The sequence below is a fragment of the Trachypithecus francoisi genome, unplaced genomic scaffold, assembly GCF_009764315.1.
Source record: "Trachypithecus francoisi isolate TF-2019V2 unplaced genomic scaffold, Tfra_2.0 Lachesis_group2, whole genome shotgun sequence".
In the NCBI taxonomy this organism is placed as follows: domain Eukaryota; kingdom Metazoa; phylum Chordata; class Mammalia; order Primates; family Cercopithecidae; genus Trachypithecus; species Trachypithecus francoisi.
The window spans coordinates 38,128,951-38,151,674 of NW_022681465.1; the positions used below are offsets into that span (position 1 = coordinate 38,128,951).

Genomic DNA, 22,724 nt, shown 5'->3' on the forward strand with positions numbered 1-22,724 from the left:
GTTGATATAAATTTTCTTTAGATTGGTATATTTATAGCAATACTATAACAATTATAGTTGTGCTCATATTTAATGGTATACATAATCATGGTCCTAATGGGATTTAAGCATATATAGGAGGTAGCTTACTCAAAAGGCTGAGATGAATATTTACTTTGTACATAAAAGTAATACCTAGTGTTCTCATTTGAGTCATTGACTATTTAAACTTCAAATTTTCTGTGACCCCATACATATTGCAAACTCTTTAAGTTTCATTATAATGTATATACCACACACAAATGCATGCGCGTGCACACACACACACACACACACGTACACACAGATTTCCTGATCTTATTTCTTACCAGTGTAGTTTGAATGTAGGAAGGCTCCTATTATTTCCTTTAATATATACCTCTTTAAAAATTTATTAGAGAGTTTTGGCAGCACCTACTAATCCTGAGCTCTGTTTCCCTGGTTGTTGAAATGTATCAAACCACAGATCACTGAGCTATGACTGGCTTTCTCTTTTTTAATTTTTATTTCAATATTTTTGGGGGTATGTGTGGTTTTTGGTTACATGGATACATCATTTTTGTTAACTTTTAAGTTCAGGGGTAAAAGTGCAAATTTGTTACCTAGGTAAATGTGTCATGGGGTTTGTTGTACAGATTATTTCATCACCCAGATATTAAGCCTGGTACCCATTAATTGTTATACCTGATCCTCTCCCTCCTCCCACTCTCCATCCTTCAAAAGGCCCCAGTGGGTGTTGTTCTCTTCTATGTGTCCATGTGTTCTCATCATTTAGCTCCCACTTTTAAGTGACAGCAAGAAGTATTTGGTTTTCTGTTTCCACATTACTTTGCTAAACATAATGGCCTCCAGCTCCATGCATGACCCTGAAAAGGGCATGATCTCATTATTTTTTATGGCGAAATAATATTCCATGGTGTATATGTACCACATTTTGTTTATCCAGTCTACTATTGATGGACATTCAAGTTGATTCATGTCCTTGCTATTGTGAGTAGTGCAGCAATGGAATATGTCTGCATGTGTCTTTATAATAAATTATATTCCCCTGGGTATATATGCAGCAATGGGATTGCTGGGTCAGATGGTATTTCTGTCTTTAGGACTTTGAGGAATCGCCACACTGTCTTCCACAATGGTTCAACTAATTTACACTTCCACCAACAGTATAGAAGCATTCCTTTTCCTCCACAACCTCACCAGCATCTGTTGTTTTTTGACTTTTTAACAGTAGCCATTCTGACTGATGTGAGATGGTATCTCATTGTAGTTTTGATATGCATTTTTCTAACGATCAGTGATGTTGAGCATTTTTTCATATGATTGTTGGTCACATATATGTCTTCTTTTGAAAAGCGCCTGTTCATATCCTTTGCTCACTTTGTAATTAGACTGTTTTTTTCTTGAAAATTTGTTTAAGTTCCTTACAGATGCTGGATATTAGACCTTTGTCAGATGCATAGTTTGCAAAAAATGTTCTTCCATTTTGTAGGTTGTCTGTTTACTCTGTTGATAGTTTATTTCGCTGTGTAGAAGCTCTTTAGTGTAATTAGATTCTAATTGTCAATTTTTGTTTTTGTTGCAATTACTTTTTTTTTTTCATGAAATCTTTGCCCCTGCCTATGTCTTGAATGGCATTGGCTAGGTTGTCTTCTAAGATTTTTATAGTTTTTGTTTTTACATGTAAGTCTTTAATCCATCTTGAGTTAATTTCTGTGTAAGGTGTAGGAAGGGATCCAGTTTCAATCTTCTGCATATGGCTAGCCAGTTCTCCCAGCCACATTTGTTGAACAGAGAATCCTTTTCCCATTGCTTGTTTTTGTCAGCTTTGTTGATGATCAGGTAATTGTAGATGTGTTGTTTTGTTTCTGAGTTCTCTATTCTGTTGCATTGGTCTGTGTGTCTGTTCTAGTACTAGCACCATGCTGTTTTGGTAACTGTAGCCCTGTAATATAGTTTGAAGTCAGTTAGTGTGATGCCTACAGCTGTATTAATTTTGCTTAGGATTACCTTGGCTATTTGGGCTCTGTTTGGGTTCCACATGAATTTTAAAATATTTTTTTCAGTTCTGTAAATAACGTCAATGATAGTGTAATGGGAATAGCATTGAAGCTATAAATTGCTTTGGGCAATATGGTCATTTTACCAATATTGATTATTCCTATCCATCAGCATGACATGTCTTTCCATTAGTTTGTGTTATCTCCAAATTTTTAGGTAGTGGTTTGTAGTTCTCTTTGTAGAGATTTTTTACCTCCCCAGTTGACTGTAATCCTAGGTATTTTATTCTTTCTGTGGCAATTATAAATGGGAGTTCGTTCATGACTTGGCTTTGGCTAGACTGTTGTTGGTGTATAGAAATGTTAGTGATTTTTGCACATTGATTTTGTAATCTGAGACTTCACTGAAGTTGTTTATCAGCTTAAGAAGCTTTTGGGCTAAGATGATGGGGTTTTCTAGATATAAGATTATATCATCTGCAAACAGCTATAGTTTGATTTCCTCTCTTTCTATGTGAATGACTTTTATTTCTTTATCTTGCTGGATTTTCCTGGCTAGGACTTCCAGTATTGTGTTGAAAAAAAGGGGATGAGAGAGGGCATCCTTTTCTTATGCTGGTTTTCAAGGGAACTACTTCCAGCTTTTGCCTATTCAGTATGATACTGGCTGTGGGTTTGCCATAGGTGGGTCTTACTATTTTGAGGTATGTTCCTTCAATACCTAGTTTATTGAGAGCTTTTTTTAAACATGAAGTAATGTTAAATTTTATTGAAAGCCTTTTCTGTGTCTCTCGACAGAATATGTGGTTTTTGTCTTTAGTCTGTTTATGTATGAATCACATTTATTGAGTTGTGCATGTTGAACCAACCTTGCATCCCAGGGATGAAGCCTACTTGATCATGGTGGATTAGTTTTTTGGTGTGCTTCTGAATTTGGTTTCTCAGTATTTTGTTAAGGATTTTTGCATGGATGTTCATCAAGGACATTGGTCTAAAGTTTTCTTTTATGTTTGTGTCTCTGCCAGGTTTTGGTATTAGGATGATGCTGGCCTCATAAAATGAATTAGAGAGGAGTCCTTCCTTTTCAATTTTTAGAATAATTTCAGTAGGAATGGTACTAGCTCTTCTTTGTACATCTGGTAGAATTCAGCTGTGAATCTGTCTGGTCCTTGGCTTTCTTTTTTGGTCAGTAGGTTATTTATTACGGCCTCAATTTCAGAACTTAATATTGGTCTATTAAGGGATTCAGTTTCTTCCTGATTTAGTCTTGGAGGGTGTATGTGTCTAGGAATTTATCTATTTCTTCTAGATTTTCTAGCTTATGGGCATAGAGTTGCTCATAATATTCTCTGGTGGTTATTTGTATTTCTGTAGGGTCACAGGTAATATCCTCCTTATCATTTCTGATTGTGTATATTTGAATATTCTCTCTTTTCTTTATTTCTCTAGCTTGTGTTCCATCTATTTTATTAATTCTTTTCAAAAAACCAGCTCCTGGATTCGTTGATCTTTTGAATGGTTTCTCGTGTCTCTACATCCTTCAGTTCAGCTCTGATTTTGGTTATTTCTTGTATTCTGCTAGCTTTGAATTTGTTTGCTTTTGGTTCTCTAGTTCTTTTAGTTGTGATGTTAGGTTGTTAGCTTGAGATCTTTCTAATTTTTTATTTGGGCATTTAGAGCTATACATTTCCTTCTTATCACTGCCTTAGCTGTGTCCCAGAAATTTTGGTATCTTGTGTCTTTCTTTTTATTAGTTTCAAAGAACTTCTTGATTTCTGCCTTAATTTCATTATATACCAAAAAGTCATTCAGGAGCAGGTTTTTCAATTTCCATGTAATTGTATCATTTTGAGTGAATTTCTTAGTCTTGAGTTCTAATTTGATTGTTCTGTGTTCCGAGAGACTGTTTGTTTTTATTTCAGTTCTTTCGCATTTGCTGATAAGTGTTTTACTTCTGACTATATGATTGATTTTAGAGTAAATTCCATGTGGCTATAAGAAGAATATATATTCTGTTGTTTTGGGGTGGAGAGTTCTGTAGATGTCTATCAGGTCCATTTGATCCAGTGCTGAGTTCAGGTCCTAAATATCTTTGTTAATTTTTTATCTCAATGGTCTAATATTGTCAGTGTGGTATTAAAGTCTCCCACTATTATTGTGTGGGAGTCTAAGTCTCTTTCAAGTATCTAAGAACTTGCTTTATGAATATGAGTGTTCCTGTGTTGGGTGCATGTATATTTAGGATAATGAGATCTTGTTGAATTGAACACTTTACCATTACGTAATTCCTTTGTCTTTTTTTTTTTTTTTAATCTTTGTTGGTTTAAAGTCTGTTTTTTTCAGAAATTAGGATTGAAACCCTTGTGTTTTTCTGCTTTCCATCTGCTCAGTAGATTTTCCTCCATTTCTTTATTTTGAGCCTATATGTGTCACTGCATGTGAGATGGGTCTCTTGAAGACATATACCAGTGTGTCTTGGTTCTTTATCCAGCTTCTCACTCTGTGTCTTTTAATTGGGACATTTAGCCCATTTACATTTAAGATTAGTATTGATATGTGTGGATATAATCCTATCATTATGATGCAAGCTGGTCAGTTTGCAGACTTGTTTATATGATTGGTTTATACTGTCACTGGTCCGTGTGCTTCATTGTGTTTTTGTAGTGGTTGGTAATGGTCTTCCTTTTCATATTTAGTGGTTCCTTCTGGAGCTCTTGTAAGACAGGCCTGGTGGTAACAAATTCCCTCAGCATTTTCTTCTCTGAAAATGATCTTATTTCATCTTTGCTTATGAAGCTTAACTTGGTCAGATATGAAATTCTGGGTTGGAATTTGTTTTCTTTAAGAATGTTGACTATTGGTCCACAATCTTTTCTGGCTTGCAGGGTTTCTGTTCAGAGGTCCACTGTTAGTCTGATGGGCTTCTCTTTGTGGGTGACCTGACCTTTCTCTCTAGCTGCCTTTAACATTTCTTCTTTCATTTCAACTCTGGAGAATCTGAGGATTATGTGTCTTGGGCATGAGCTTCTTGTGAAATATCCACTGTGATTCTCTGCATTTCCTGAATTTGAATGTTGGCCTTTCTAGCTAGGCTGAGGAAGTTCTCATAAATGATATCTTGAAATATGTTTTCCAAATTTGTTCCATTCTCCCATCTCTTTCAGTTACATCAGTCATTCATAGATTCAGTTTATTTATGTAATCCCATATTTCTCAGAGGTTTTGTTCATTTGTTTTCAATATTTTGTCTCTATTCTTGTATGCCTATCTTATTTCAGAAAGGCAGTCTTCGAGCTCTGAGAACCTTTCCTCTGCTTGATCTATTCTGCTATTAATACTTGTGATTACAATAAAAAATTCTCATAGTGTGTTTTTCAGCTCTATCAGTTTGACTTCATTCTTCTTTATACTGGCTATTTTGTCTGTCAGCTCCTGCAATGTTTTATCGTGATATTTAGTTTCTGTGCATTGGGTTACAATGGACCCCTTTAACTCAGTGACTCAGTGACATGAATTCCACTTCTGTCATTTCAGCCATCTCAACCTCAGCCCAGTTCTGAACCCTTGCTGGAGAGATGATGTGGTCATTTGGAGGAAAGGGGGCACTCTTGCTTTGAGTTTTCAGCATTCTTGCGCTGATTCTTTCTCATCTTTGTGGGCTTATCTACCTTCAAACTTTAAGGTTGCTGGCCTTTGGGTGGGTTTTTTTTTTTGTTTTTTTTTTTTTAACTGTCTGGCCACTTTTCCACAGGGCTTCTGTGTTTTGTGTAGGTCTGCTCTAGTCCCTAGTCACCTCAGATATTCCAATACATGAAGGTATTGCCAGTGAAGGCTATGAAACAGCAAAAATGGCAGCCTGCCCTTTCCTTGGGGAGCTCCATCCCAGGGAGGTACAGACTTGTTACTGGCCTGAATGCAGGCCCGTAGGAGGTGGCTGGAAACCCCAGCTGGGAGGTCTCACTCAGTCAGGAGGCACAGGACCGGGGGATCCACTTAAATAATCAGTCTGGCCATGTTTTTGTACAGCAGCTGTGTTGTGCTGGGGTACTGCTTTTGCTCCTGGTCAGCTTGGGCTCCCCAAAGCCTGGAGGCTGGAATGGCTGAGTCACCAAAGCAGCACAGATGGTGGTCCACCTCTCCCTCTGGGTGCTCTGTCACCGAAAGTTTTCAATTCTCTGTTGGCCAGAGAAAACTGGCAGCGTTGGCAGGAAGCCCGAGTTGGAAACTTTCACTCAGTAAGGAGGAATGAAATAGAGGACCCACGTAAAGAGACAGTCTAGTTATGCTTTCATAGAGCAGCTGTGCTGTGCCGGAGTACCGCTTCTGTCGTGGTTGGCTTGGGGTCTCTGAAGCCCACAGGCTGGAACATCTAAGCAGACTCCTTCCTCTAGGAACTCTGTCAGGAGAGAATTCAAGTCTCTGATCAGCCTGAGAACACCACTGGGGATGTCTGGAGGCCATGGTTGGGAGATTTTGCCTAGTAAGGAGGAACCGATCAGGAATGTGCTTACAGAAGCAGTCTGGCCACATTTTGGTAGAGCAGCTGTGCTGTGCTGGGGGGCCCTTCTGCCCCCACTTAGTCTGGACTCTCCAGAGCTCACAGACTGGAATGGCTGAGTCATCCAAATAGCAAAGATGGCAGCTTATCCCTCCCCCTGAGAACTCTTTCTCAGGGAGGCACAATACTGTTGCCAGTGGCTGGCTGGAATTCCAAGCCAGTGGGTCTTATCCTGTAAGGTGCCATGGAAGTGGGGCTTGCAGACCATTGCTGCTTGGCCCCTAAGAGTCAGTCTGTTTCCTAGGGGTATGTGAAAAGGTCCAACCTCCCATCTTGCCAAAGTTGCAGCTGATTTTGCTGGGAAGCTCAGAGCCAGAGTATGTAAAGCTCCTGGAACTCTGCATATGCCTGAGTGGCTGCTCTGCCAAGACTCCACATAGCTTTGTATGTTAGACTGAACGCCCTGGTGGAGTGGGTTCATGAGGGGATCTCCTGACCTGAGGGGCTGCAAAGATCCATGGAAGAAGCCTGCTTTCCCAGGGATGCACATTCACTCACCACTTCCCTGGGAGGGGGAGGTTCCCTTGGCTCTGTGTCCCTCCTAGGAGGGCTATCATTTTGACTTGCTTTTCTTCATTCTCTGTGGGTTGAGTTGTTTCCTTTAATAGTCCCAATGCAAGTACCTGGATATTTCAGTTGAAGGTGCTGTATTAACTCACTGCTTTCATTCCTCTCTGTGAGAGACATGCGCCATAACTGCTTCTAGTTGGCCATCTTGGCCACTCCCAATAAATACTTGAATGGTGATTTCTGACAGTTTAGTCCACCTGTCACCCAAGAAGTGTACACTGTACCCAATGTACAGTCTTTTATCCCTCACCCTCCTCCCAACATTTCCCCTCAAGTCCCCAAAGTCCAGTATATTATTCTTATGCCTTTGTTTCCTCATAGCTTAGTTCCTACTTACACGTGAGTACATACAATACTTCTTTTTCCATTCTAAGTTACTTCATTTAGAATAATGGCCTCCAGTTCCATCCAAGTTGCTGCAAAAGTCATTATTGCATTCATTTTTATGACTGAGTAGTATTCCATGGTGACTACATAGCACATTTTCTTTATCCATTTGTTAGTTGATGGGCACTTAAGTGGGTTCCATATCTTTGCAGTTGCAAATTGTGCTGCTAAAAACATGTGTGTGCATGTGTCTTTTTCACATAATGACTTCTTTTCCTTTGGGCAAATATCTAATTGTGGGATTGCTGGATTGAATGCTAGTTCTTTTAATTCTTTAAGGAATCTCCATACTGTTTTCTATAGCTGTTGTACTAATAATTTACATTCCCATCAGCACTGTAAAGTATTCTCTTTTCACTAAATCCATGCCAACATCTATCATTTTTTGACTTTTTAAATTATAGCAATTCTTCCAGGAGTAAGGTGTATCTCATTATATCATTATGGCTTTAATTTGTATTTCCCTGATGATTAGTGATATTGAGAATTTTTTCACATGATTGTTGGTCATTTGTATATCTTCTTTTGAGATTTCTTCTATTCATGTCCTTTGCCTGCTTTTTCATGAGATTATTTGGTTTTTTATTTGCTGATTTAAGTTCCTTGTAGATTCTGGATATTAGTCCTTTGTCAGATGCATACTTTGCAAATATTTTCTCTCATTCTGTGGGTTTTGTGTTTACTATGCTGATTACTTCCTTTGCTGTGCATAAGCTTTTGAGTTTAATTAGGTCCCATGCACTTTTTTTGTTGTTTTTGCATTGCTTTGGGGTTCTTAGTCATGAAATCCTTGCCAAGTCAATATCTAGAAAAGTTTTTCCAATGTTATCTTCTAGAATTTTTATGGCTTCAGGCCTTAGATTTAAGTCTTTGATCCATCTTTATTTGATTTTTGTATGGGTGAGAGATTACAATACAATTTTCTTCCTCTACATGTGACTTGCTAATTTTCCCGACACCATTTATTGAATAGGGCATCCTTTCTCCAATTTACATTTTTGTTTGCTTTGTCAAAGATCAGTTGACTGTAAACATTTGGCTTTATTTCTGGACTTTGTATTCTGTTCCATTGGTCTATGTGCCTACTTTTATGCTAGTGACATGCTGTTTGTGTAACTATAGCCTTGTAGTACAATTTGAAGTCGGGGAATGTGATGCCTTCAGATTTGTTCTTTTTACTTAGTATTGCTATGCAGACTCTTTTTTGGTTCCATATGAATTTTAGGATTGTTTTTCCTAGTTCTGTGAAGAATGCTGATGGTATTTTGATGAGAATTGCATTGAATCTGTAGGTTGCTTTAGGCAGTGTGGTCATTTTATACAATATTGATTCTCTCTATCAATGAGCATCGATATTTCCATTTGTTTGTGTCATTTGTGATTTCTTTTAGCAGTGTTTTGTAGTTTTCCTTGTAGAGATCTTTCACCTCCTTGATTAAGTATATTCCTCAGTATTTTATTTATTGATTGATTTTTGCAGCTGTTGTAAAGGGATTGAGTTCTTTATTTGATTTTCAGTTCTGTTGTTGTTCACATATAGCAGTGCTACTGATTTGTGTACATTGACTGTGTATGCTAAGACTTTATTGAATTTGTTTATCAGATCTAGGATCTTTTTGGATGAGTCTTTAGGTTACACAATCATATCATCTGCAAATAGTGACAGTTTGACTTCATCTTTTCCTGTTTGGATGCCCTTTCTTTCTTTCTTTTGTCTGATTTCTCTATCTAGGACTTCCAGCACTATGTTAAATAGAAGTGATGAAAGTGGACATCCCTGTCTTGTTCCAGTTCTCAGGGAGAACGCTTTCAACTTTTCCCCATTCAGTATGATGTTGGCTTTTAAATAATAAAAGTCATACATGGCTTTTATTACTTTGAGGTAAGCCCCTTCTATGCCTATTTTGTTTAGGGTTTTATCATAAAGGGATACTGGGGTTTATCAAATAATATTTTTATATCAATTGAGATAGTCATATGGTTTTTGTTTTTGATTCTATTTTTGTGATGTATCACGGGTATTGACTTGTGTGTGTTAAACCATCCCGACATCCCTCGTACGAAACCCACTTGATCACAATGTATTTTCTTTTTGGTATGCTGTTGGATTCAGCAAGCTGGTGTTTTGAGAATTTTCACATCAATCTTCATCAGGAATATTGGTCTGTAGTTTTCTTTTTTTGTTATGTCCTTTCCTGGTTTTGGTATTAGGTTGATACTGGCTTCATAGAATGATTTTAGGAAGGATTCTCTCTTTCTCTATCTTTTGAAATCGTTTCAGCAGAATTGGTACCAATTCTTCTTGGAATGTCAGATATAATTCAGCTGTGAATCCTTCTGGTCCTAGGCTTTTCCTTTTTAGGCATTTTTAAAATTACTGATTCAATATTACTACTTGTTATTGCTTTGCTCTGGGTTTCTATTTCTTCCTGATTTAATCTAGGGAGATTTGTATATTTTCAGGAATTTAACCATTTTCTCTAGATTTTCTAGTTTGTGCATATAAAGGTGTTCATAGTAGCCTTGAATGATCTTTTGTGTTTCTGTGGTATTGGTTGTAATATCTCCAGTTTAGTTTCTAATTGAGTTTATTTAGATCTTCTCTCTTCTTTTCTTGGTTAATCTCACTAATGGTCTGTCAATTCTGTTTATCTTTTCAAAGAACCAGCTTTTTGTCTCATATGGCTGGCTTTCATTAGCTGGCATTGGCACTATGGGAAGTGGGGGTAAAAGACCTCTGGATCTCCAGCTGTGTGACATTAAGGGCAGAAGGATAGGAAAGACAGGAAAGATTAAGATTAAAAGATAGGAAAGAGAAAGGAAGAGAATTCGGACAGTTTAATGGTTCTAAATGGCTTTCTAATATTTTCCTTCTAAGAGCCAAAATGAATAATGCAAATTTATCTTCAAGGCTTTTCATTCACATGACTTCGAACACTAAAAGAAGTCTTCTTAGCTGAGAGCTGCTGCCACACCTGTTTGACAGGATCTGAAATTCCTTCAGTGCAGTTTTCATAGCTGCCAATGTCCACAAGGTCAGGTGGGAAATGCAAATAACAGCAGCGGGGTTGGAGAAACGAAAGAGCAAGACCAGCATTTCACCAATAAAAACATATTATTGGAAGAAAGCAAAGAGAGGGCTTGAAACAGCTGTCTTAGGTGTATGGCCCTTCCTACAAATTACTAGTTTTGGCTGATCATTTTTAGAATTAAAACAAAACAAAACAAAACAAAAAATACAGCTATGTAATATCACACTAATTACATTAAAGTATTTTAAATTACAGACATTTTACCAAGGAAAAAATTTATATAGTTTGTCGGCCTGGTGCGGTGGCTCAAACCTGTAATTCCATTATTTTAGGAGGTCGAGGCAGGCAGATCACTTGAGGTCAGGAGTTTGAGACCAGCCTGGACAATATAGTGAAACTCTGTCTGTACTAAAAATACAAAAATTAGCTGGGCACGGTGGTGTGTTCCTGTAATCCCAACTACTCGGGAGACTGAGGCAGGGGAATTACTTGAACCAGTGAGGTGGAGGTTGCAGCAAACTGAGATCGCACCAACGCACTCTAACCTGGGCAACAGAGCAAGACTCTGTCTCAGAAAAAAAAAAAATTATATAGTTTGTATAAAATATCTTCATTTTTAAATATTGGCAGCTAATTCAAATTACATTTAAACCATTATGTACCAATATCAAAGAATACAAAACTTAAATTAGATAAGAGGAGTAAGTTCAAGAGATCTATTGTACAACATAGTGACACTGTAGTTGATAACAACGTATTGTATTTTTGAAAAATGATGAGAGTAGATTTTAATCGTTCTCACTACAAAATTACTACATAAGGTAATGCATACATTAATTTACTTGATTTAGCCATTCCACAATGTATATATATTTCAAAACATCATGTTGTACACAATAAATATATACAATGTTGTCAGTTAAAAATATGTTAAACAATAAAAATACATAAATATAGAAAAAGATCAAGTAAGTTCAGTGAAAAAGATATTGTTTACCAAATATGACGCATGTTCATATGGCAAGTTGCTGTTTTATGGTCCCTGCTTTAATAATAGTTCTTAAAAAGTTATTTTAGTCAGCATTAAGTAGCTAGAAAGTGCTAAGAGATTTAATAGAGGAGAATGAATGTGTTTCACTCTGAATATAAATGACTACCAATCCTTTTCTGCTTGAGGACGTATATTTAAAGAATGAGAAGGGGATGGAGAGGACATTATTATACAGAAGAAAGGGTTACAGAGAACTATTGAAGACTACAATAACTAATCGGTAGCTTTCACAATTCTGCAGCCAGTTCTTCGACCCTTCCTCAACTCTGTGTGGGGCAAGGAGTAAGAGCTGGTCCAGAGTGAGGTTGCTTTTGTGTAGGGTGCACCCTAGCATCTTAACAGAAAGAGGTCTCACTGTATAATTACTTCATGGCATATTTTGTGTCTATAAATATTCTTGATACCAAAATATTTCACTCTGCTTTCTAACATCCAATTACATTTAAAAGAAGTTCCACCCAAAAATAACTGAAACTTGATCTTTGAGAGTTTATCTAGTCACAAGTATTTTTAAATGCTCCACAGACAATTATGAATCTCACTAAATTTGGAAAATTATTGCCCCATAACTTCACAAAATTAAACAATGTAAAGCTCACGGGGTATAATGCAGTTGTTCCTGCTATAAAGGACTCATGAAATGAGGAAGATAGAGGTGACTGGGAAAAACAAGGTGGGAAGGAGTCCCTGGCTGCGAAGCAGGACACAATGTGAAGGATCAAAGTACTTTCCTTCTGCCACCTGCCTTCAGGTCTCCTATATGTATATACGGTCTTTTTCACAGAGTCCAAATTTCTTTATCATTCACACTGCATTTTTTTAGCCAACCTCCTTGATTTGACACTTCAGCCTTATTTTCTCATGGTCTTTCTCACTGTAGTCAGCTTCCTCTAATTAACCACCTCAATCATTCCCAACTCATCATTTTTCTAAAAAATTCAGAAACAAACGTCCCATTTTAATATTCCATACCTTGATCATAGTGGTGGCTATACAACTCTGTGTGTCTGTCAAAACTCATAGAACTATATATCTAAAAGGTAAATTTTACAATATGTTTAGTATACCTAAATATACTTGACTTTAAAAATAAAACATATTTTTTAATGTTCTGTTTTCAGTCCCAGTCACTTCTTTCAGACTGTACAAATAAAAGGGAGAAGAGAAGAAATATGAAAGAAGTGGGCACAAATTTGGGAAGGCTTATGGAAATAGCATACTATATGTGTGCTGTGGTATACCTTTACCAAGTTGAGTAGTTAATGTAGCTTTTATTTTAATCTCAAATTAGGACTGTTGGCACAACCAGTAGAGTATGGCTAATAAAGCATAAATTAGGGAAAAAGTGGTAAGGATATCTTTTTACTATTTTACAGTTTGAGGTTCAAGTTTTTCCTGGATAGAAAGAAAAAAATAATCTTTTTATCATTGCCAACTTTTCCAGTGGATAAAAATTACTCTTTTTAAGTAGAGATCAATTGGAATATGCCTTTGACAGTAGACCTTCCCTTAAGATCTCATCAGTAGAGCTCTTAGATGGTCAAAGGATAATACAATTAGCAAAGTTTGATAAACATGCTTCCTCCTCAGAACTGTTTCATTAAGTGCTTTTCTCACTAGAATTATAATGAGAGCTGTGGAACTATAGTAACAGAGATTGGGGGTAATGATTCATCAGGTTATGGAGCTCTTACAGAAGCCCAATCCCATAAATTTTCTTTAGTACACTCTCTTGGCTGAGTTTTAATTATAATAGGTCATGTTAACTTGATCAATGTTTCTAAGTTCATGGAGATACAGAGCTAAGGTATCGCCTGGAAATATTAGTTTAAATCTCATTGTGTCCACATACTCTTATGATAAATTGCTAATGAGATTTCTTTTTTTTTTTTTTTTTGAAATGGAGTCTTGCTCAGTCGCCCAGGCTGGAGTGCGGTGGCGCGATCTCGGCTCACTGCAAGCTCCGCCGCCCGGGTTCCCGCCATTCTCCTGCCTCAGCCTCCCAAGTAGCTGGGACTACAGGCGCCCGCCGCCACGCCCGGCTAATTTTTTGCATTTTTAGTAGAGACGGGGTTTCACCGTGTTAGCCAGGATGGTCTCGATCTCCTGACCTCATGATCCACCCGCCTCGGCCTCCCAAAGTGCTAGGATTACAGGCGTGAGCCACTGCGCCCGGCCGAGATTTCTTAATATTATAATTATTTCTGTTGAACACTTGATAGATTTGTTTCAGTGCTTGCCACCTCTTTTCCCTCTGTGTAAGTCAATATTTTAAATCTATATTGTGCTTTTATTTCTCTTGTGCCCACATCTAATAGCAATCTTATTTATAGGTTTTCTGTCAACTGCCTTTATCTCCCAATAGCATGGCATCTATCAGAAGAGAGAATTGATAACACTCCCACTGACTCTCAATCAAGAATTTTCCCTGTTTGGTTTCTCTTCATAATTAGTAACTCCACTCATCTACGTTTCACAATTGCATTTCAGATGGTCTGGGCTAGGGTAATAGAAATACACGGAAATGTGGCTACCTGGCTACCCAGCTAAATGGTGGCTTTGTAAACTGGAAAGTAGATAGTTTCTGATATCATGCGATTTTCAAATCCTGGAAAGACTCTTCTTTTATGAACTGGCTCCTTATTTTTGAAATTTCTTTCACTGGTCACCTAACTTCATGGAACTTCAAGCTAATCATCTTTCAACTCTTGAATACTTTCCTGCACTTCTGTGCTTTAAGATCCTCCAGAAACTATAACTTCAACATTTCAGATATTTGTTGAAAAAGTTTTTAAAATCAAATAACTTTAAGGAGATATACCATTCATTGATGCCTTAATGTGAATGAGTTTTACATTAGAAGGTCGAGTGGAATGAGAGGTAGAGAAATAGAAGATTATTTTACAGTTCAGAAAGGTTGATTTTCATCTAGGATATAAAGGCTCAGGTTAACCAGAAGTCTATTTATCTCACACTCAATCTTAACTTTAAGATTTCTATTTCTTTACTGAAAAAAGCATTTATACATAAACAACAGATAAAACCTGTAGGCTAAAGGGAAGAAGGTCCTCATGTAAGAGGCCTGGTGTAAGAAAACGGGGAGAATATGTTAACCATACAGAAAGTTTTTGAGCTATGAAATAGTGTATGGCATAAAGATCCAGAAACAACAAACAGGATAGAATTCTTATTAAGATTGTGAATCCAGTGGGTTTCCTTTTCAGATAATTCAGATACTGTTTGAAATAAAGTTTTCAAAATTGTCCATAGAGGTTAACAAATTAGTTTTGATTTGAAATATCACAACCATTTTTTCTTGCTTTCTTGGGATTGAGGCTGAAAGAGTTTCATTGCATTTTTACTAGAAATGAGCTCTTTCAGTGTGCTCTTTTAAATGCTATTAAGAGCTACCTATGGTCTGAATAATCTATTTTTATGAGAAAAAAATAATATATGGGTAAGTTACCAGATAATGGGTTTTCAGATCTCCATTAACAGCCATCTGCCAAGATTTCATGTTACTACTTTAGTGTCTATGTTTAGGACACTGTTTAGTGAATCAGACTAAGAGGCAGCTCAGTTTCACAATCTAGGTCATGTGATCACAGCTGTGGAAGAGAGAAGTGGGCATCTGACCCATAGAGAGGTCCTTTGCCACCATTTCCCTGCTAATTACATTATACATAAACTGTCTCAATTGAAAAGCTCTGATGCAGGTTTTTTTGAAATACTTGTTTGTTTCCACCTGCTTTCATCGGAAGCAGCTAAATAGGAGTCCTCAAGCTGGAAATCTGAAAATTCTCTTTGATTTCCATCTATTTCTCATCTTTCACTTCCTAACAATTGCCAAGTCAATATAATTTCATCATTACTTTCTTCTCATATTTTATCACTTCTGTGTTTAAGAAACTTCCCAGTATCAATGAAAAAAAGAAATATTTTTATGTGTATATTCTTATAAATTATATATATGTTACTATCATTTGTACTACTTTTGGAGTCAGATAGGTCACTTCATCCCTCCACATATCCAGCACCCAGACATGCTAGGAGACTGTCTGGTACCATTGTTGGTTCTTTCAAATCTTAATTCCTGCTTTTCCCTGGGCATGAAAATTCATCTCATCTTGTCTGGTTCTTGACATCATACTCATGCTTCAAGATTCAAGACTTTTCATTAAACATTTCAATGAACAACTCTGTTTCACATTCCTACTTGAGCACATTAGGCTGCGTGCCAAGTACTGGGTGCTCACATGCGTGCTTCTCTGTCAAGTCATCTCCACACTTCTACATCAGAAATAAGAGTGACTCATAAGTGGAGGTGAACAATGAGAACACATGGACACAGGGAGGGGAATATCATACACTGGGGCCTGTCAGGGGGGTGGAGGGACTAGGGGAGGGATAGCAGTAGGAGAAATACATAATGTAGATGACAGGTTGATGGGTGCAGCAAACCACCATGGCACGTGTAGACCTATGTAACAAACCTGCACATTCTGCACGTGTATCCCAGAACTTAAAATATAATAATAATAATAATAATAATAAAGAGTGACATTGTCTGCTCCCTTCCAGCTCTCATTTCACCTCGACTTGTGTTAGAGTTACCTGTTCAAATGGTTGTCTTCTTCACTCTATTGGAAGCTCTTAACAGAATATGTTTAAGAACTACTATGATCCTTTATGTATGAAGATTCTTTTGTTGAAACAATAAAGAAATTAATGAGTAATGATTAGAATGTAGGCGAATGGACTTCTTGTTCCAAATACAGATTAGACACTCAAGTTTACTCCACCTACATCCCACCAAACACTGAATGATTGTAAAGTTATTAAATTAAGAATAAATTCATTAAAACTCTGAGAATAGAAGGAAAAAGAAAATTGAACTAAGATTAAGGCACATTTCAGGAAAATGAAACATTCCCGTAGGAGAAAAGTGCAGCAGAGGAAGGAAGTTGTGTGTGTGTGTGTGTGTGTGTGTGTGTATTTTAATTTTATTTGGTTTTTGTTTGTTTCTCATGATGAAATTTGTGGTGTTGATAAATATAACAAGTCAGAATAGGAGACACAGCACAAAATGAGATGGCTGATCAAAAACTGTAATTGCATAAGCTACACAAATCAGTGTCCTGAACAAGTGCAGTAGCCATATTTAGCCCCTGGGCTAACACAAGAAGCATACTAACTAAGGAAATTGAGCAATTAATAAGGGTGAAGCTAGAACGTTCTAAGACTGGAGAGTTATCCCTGTTTAAGTTATCTATTACTGCATAATAAAATGTTCCAAAAGTTAGCAGTTTAGCTCATAAATATATGGACCAGCATTGGGGGCACTGAGAGTTTTCTGCTGCACAAGGGTTATTCAGTCAGCTGCAGCTGGCTTGCAGCTAGGCTGGACTAGAAGGTCTGAGAAAGCTTCACTCACATTGCTTCCTCAGTGTGCCTCCATGTGGCAGCCCTCTCTATACATGGGAGGCTTGGGCTTCTCGATAGCATGATGGCCTTGAAACAGTGGCTCTTTTCACAAGGCCATTGGCTTCCAAGTGGTAAAGGCAGAGACCATAGATTTTTTAAGGCCCAGACTGGGAAGTTTTATACAGTCACTTCTGCTATATTCTGTTAGAAAAACAGATAACAAGGAAAGCCCAGATTCCAGTAGAGGGGAAATAGACTTCATAATTAATGAGGTCAAGGTAAAGTCACACTACAAAATAGCCTATGGGATAACAAGTATTTTGGGGACCAATTTTGGAAACACACCTTCTGCCTTCAGTCCACAAAAATTTCCCCTCTCATGAACAACACACTCGTCACTTTCCCCCCAAATTTCATTCTATTACATCAGACCTAGGCTTCAGGACAAGAATTTCTTTTTTTTTTTTTTTTTTTTTTTTGAGGTGGAGTCTTGCTCTGTCGCCCAGACTGGAGTGCAGTGGCCAGATCTCAGCTCACTGCAAGCTCCGCCTCCCGGGTTTACGCCATTCTCCTGCCTCAGCCTCCCGAGTAGCTGGGACTACAGGCGCCCGCCACCTCGCCCGGCTAGTTTTTGTATTTTTAGTAGAGACGGGGTTTCACCGTGTAGACCAGGATGGTCTCGATCTCCTGACCTCGTGATCCGCCCGTCTCGGCCTCCCAAAGTGCTGGGATTACAGGCTTGAGCCACCGCGCCCGGCCAGGACAAGAATTTCTTTATGTAAATTGGGTCCAGGTGAGAATAAGTTTCTTCAGGTGTTATTCTTTGGGCACAGCATCTTATCTTCAGAGATGAATGGATAAAAAACTAAAAGACATTTTTCTTGACCCACACCCAATGTATATTGGGAAAATAGAGACAGAATAACTGCAACAGCCCCTGTCATTCAAAAAAGGAGGAAAACAGGAAACTACACAGTAGTCAGTCATCCACAGCAATTTTGAAATCCACCTAGCATATGTCATCAACCCCTACTGCTCTGGGGAAAATAAATGTACACTGATTAAAGTCCAGCTCTGCTCTCCAGAAGTGAGTCTCCTGGCAGTGTGGCTATACCATGTTGCTGTACCATGTTGCAAAAGACATTGCCCATATTTGCAGCTGAGTGATTTTCTCAACTTTTTTCCTATGTGTGAAAGTTTGGGGGCCCATAGGCCTCACTTCATTTTGAAATCTCTTGTCCATTTCAGTCCAAACTGGTACAGTTTCTATTAAAGATATGTGTCTTTCCTATACATTGAATCATAACCCCACTCCTTAGACAAAAGACATGTATGTGCCCCTCTGCTTCAGTTTGCGAATCAGGGTGTCATGGGACAAATCATTTCATATCCTTAGGTGCCCTTTATTCAAGCAGAGATCAAAGCAATATATCACTATTTTTTTTTTTAATTTCTTTACAAAGCATCTTCCAGGAAGATCTTTGACTTAATATTGACCCTAAAGCCACATTTTACAGGCAGCATCTTGGATTTAACTTTGGCTCTGTATCCATTTCCTAATTTGGAGACTATGCCAGCTGGAGAAGCTGGGAATGAGACATAGTTTTATTTTCTAACCTGGCACATCCTAAGTTAAAAATAGTTCCTGTAAATTCTGCTTGAATATGAAACAGCTCCTTTTTTGGTTGATTTCTCTCACTTTATAATGGACAATTAAAAGAGGTCAGTTAAAGTTTCCAACATTCTCCCTGGAAACTTCATTAGCCATATTCACTCAAAGGCTAGGCTTCTTGTGGGCTGCTCACAGCCACTATCTGAGTGTGGTAGGGATACTAAGGTAGGCCCCTCCATACAGTAACAAGTACATCTAAAATTAAAGAGTTGAAACTACAACCACTGTATTTTGTTTATGATTCTTTGGATTGGGATTTGGGGCAGAGCAGTGCTTCTGCTCCATGTATTTTGGTCTGGGATCAATCTCTCAGCTGGTAACTGGGCTGGGCAAAAAGATCCTAAAAGGCTTTGTCTGTATGTTTGTCATCACCATGCTTCTTCATGTAGATTTTCTTTCTTTATGTGGCTGAAGTGATTTTCTTCATGGTCATCTCAGGGTATTTAGACTTCTTTCATGGCATCTCATTTCCAAAAAAAAAGCCTTATTAGCAAATGATATGGAAAGAAATCGCTTGATCTAAACCTTAGTCTCCTATGTTACACATAGTCATTTTTGTTGCATTCTCGTGACCGAAGCAGGCAACATGCCCAGCACAGATTTCTGCAGAGCGGAAATAAACTCCACATTTGATGGAGGCATGTGTGGCAAACATAAAAGTGAATTGCTTAGCTCTTCAACAACAGGGAGAGTGATTGGTTGACATCTCCAGCTATTGCACTCTGACTGTACCACCATAGTACACTCAAAGACCACACTTCCTGCTCTCTCAGCCAATGACTGAGAGGGGCAGGAATGCAGAGGCAGGCTCACCTTACAAGATGCAGAAATTCTTTAACTTGCTACTTTGTCCTGAGAGCTTCCCAAGAGCCTGGCATAATATTTCTAGGAACTATGCTGCCATCTGAGATAACCTATTCTGCCTTCCTTCCTTCCCTGTCTTCACAGAGGTCAGGCTTGTTTCATGGTCAGAAAACTCTTTGCACCTTATCTTCCTTCTTATCATTCCTGTTCCTCTAATGGGTGTTTTCACCAATTAATGTTTTGCACTTCTAATCTTGGTATCTCCTTCTTAGGGTACTCAGACTAACCCAGCCTGAAAAGGTCACAACAGAGCATGTGGGATGAGACCCTGTTGTGGTTTGCACACTAAGAGAACCAAAGAGTTTACCTGAAACCTCACGGTCAACATTCCCTGCCAATACAGAGAGCGGACTATCAGAGAAGAAATCAATAACACCAGAAAAGACCCATTAATCTACCTAATTTTTCATTCATAAACATGAATAAACAGCCAAAACCCACCAGACACTTGAAGTAGATCAGCATCAGAAAGGCAAGGTCTATGATAAACAAGATAAAATACTGTTTTCCAGAAGAAGTGGAGATGAGAATTTTCATCAGAATTTTTCTTTCCTGTGTATTGTTTTTGAAAACAATTAAGGATATACTTCTATAAACTGAAAAATAAATGAAGAGAAGCAGGGATAAATATTTTGGGGGAAAAAGGTCTAGATCCCTTAAGGTGGCCTAGAAGGCCTTCTGCAGGAAGGACCTGGATTCACTTTCCAGTCCTCAACCTCAGGGCTGGTCTCCACACATCCTGGTGCATGACCCTCATTAAGAGATTACAGTTTTCTCCAAGATCAGGGCTGTTCTGAGTCTCAATGTCCCAGCTCCTCTCTCACGATACCTGTGCTCAGATACATATGTCTTGAAGTTGGAATTAGACAGTAAACACTACACTCACTCAACTCTGTTTCTTCTTCATCTTTTCCTCTCTTCTGGATATTGTAGAAATTTCCATACAAGCCAGAATTCAAGAGACCACAGTATTCATTTATATTATATAACATTTTGTCTGAGACTTTAAAAATTGAATGTCATGATAAATGTATTCTCATGAACTCAGAATGTGAAGATTCAGTCTCTTCATCAGTAATATTGGTTTTATTTTATGTGTGAAAAAGCAGATCAATGTGGCTTCACAGATATTCAGCACTTGGGTTATATTATCTTTTGTTTTTAACATTTTCTTATACTTCTTATCTCTATGGCATAAAAGTTGCCCTCCTGAATCAAGTTCCATCTACCATTTCCAGAATAGTTAATCTTTTTTCTGGTTCTTAGTAATACATTGGTTAGTTGATTTATATTCCTAATGTTGGAAGGGAAACAATGTAAGCTTTTTATTTCTTTGACTACAAAAGGAAGTTAACTAGAGAAATGGAAATGGACAAATTATTCTAAGTCAAAAATAGGACAGTGGTTCATATTATTAGTATGGCTTTAAGTCCTGTCAAATGAAAGTCTTCTCTAGGTATGTATTGTAAAATGATGGACATAACATGAGGAAGTTATGGAGTGATAAGCTGGACAGCTAGAAGTATTTGAGTATTATTACTTTCCCCTTAAAAACTGGAAAAGTACCAAGACAGGCCATTAAAACAGGCAGAGTGAGAAAGAAATAAACCATTGTCTTTATAGAAATGCACATATTACTTCTATGAATATTATTTTTAAAGTTGAAAGTAAAGAATATCAAAGAAAATGAGTAAAGACCAGCTGGACTTGGCAGAAGCCTAGGGATGTGCCTTTCTTCCATCTGAGATGAGGTTCCATTCTCCAGGAACAATGGCTGTCAGTCTTACCTTTCTGGCTCTTTGTGTCCATCTTTCATATGGAGTTGGGACTAGAAAATCGCCCAGAATCCTTGCAGTCCACAGTTTAAGAACATTATGAAAACTCCAGTTGGGCTGGATCTTTTCCTTTCATTTATTTCAAAGCTATAGTTAGATTCATGTAGGTGCCACTCGAAAATGCAGTCTATTCAATCCATACATATGAAATCAGAAGAGTGCCTCTAGAAACCACACTGCGGTAGCCATACTGTCCACAACCTCAATTCAAATTCCAATGTTATGCTCAGACAAAAAGTGCTCTTCTTTTTTTGCACTTAAATATAAGAGCAAACCAGTAGAGTGGGAAAGAGCATGTTTATAATCCTAAAAAAATCCTCTTCTTGTTCTAATTAGCATATATACATAAACATGAATTTATCTCAATGTATGACACCTAATTTATGAGTAAAAATGCTATGAAAGTTTCAAATACTTATCCAAGTGAAACGTTTTACATATTGATACATTTTATTGTTTTTTAATTATTCATGTATAAGTGATTTGGAAAATGATTTGTAAAACATTCAGCATCTTAATGGAAATAAATACCAGAGTTTTGCCTACAGGGATGATTTTATATTGACAGAGAAAGAGAGAAGAAGGAAAGGGGAGAGGAGGAGGAAGGATGTGAGAGGAGGCAAGGAAATGGAAGGGAAAACTGCAGTGCCTGAAACAAGTCTGTCATGATTCTTATTCCCACATAATTTTAAAAAGCACTAACAGTTGTGCTTTGTTATTCAATAACATAATTACTTTACAATTACCTGTATTCTAATTTTACCTTGAAAGAATGTGTAACTAAAAGAAACAAGGGTGACATTGGTGAAAATAACACAAAAATATACATTTTAAAAATACTAGATACATTGGAAACCAAAGAAGTGAAAATGCTTAAGAAATCTGTTTATGCACCAAAATCTATGTGCATGAGAGCACATGTAAAAAATAAGGCTGTGATTCCAAGTTGTGGTTTAACATCCAGAATTTTATAAGGTTATTAAGTTGTACCACAGTATCTATTAATTACTGACCTTTGCCACAGAAACTTGGCATGAACTGTTCTCTTCAGGAAACAGATACAGCAAGAGACCCTCTGGTTTCTGTTAGATTTATACAGAATATTGAGCTGATCAAGTCATGTTTATGGTAACTGTCCAAATCAAGACTACAGAAAAACATGATAAATTGGCCTTAAAGTGGAAAGTCTGAGTGATATTGATTAAGTGGCCTGAAAATTTAATTTCAATTAAATCATTCTTAATGAACTTCCTGGTGATTAGGCAGTTCTTTGCTTTGTTTACCCTATTAGTGTAAGAAAACTAGGAAAATGC

At 37.5% G+C, this 22,724-nt stretch overlaps 1 long non-coding RNA gene across 1 annotated transcript in view; it reads right to left on the bottom strand.

Moving 5' to 3' along the window:
• LOC117064425 overlaps positions 1-21,606 on the bottom strand; it is a 77,086-nt gene extending 55,480 nt beyond the window's left edge. The window contains exon 1 of the long non-coding RNA XR_004429449.1: positions 21,364-21,606. This is a non-coding gene — a long non-coding RNA (uncharacterized LOC117064425). The remainder of the gene's footprint in view (positions 1-21,363) is intronic.
• Positions 21,607-22,724: the final 1,118 nt, after the last annotated feature.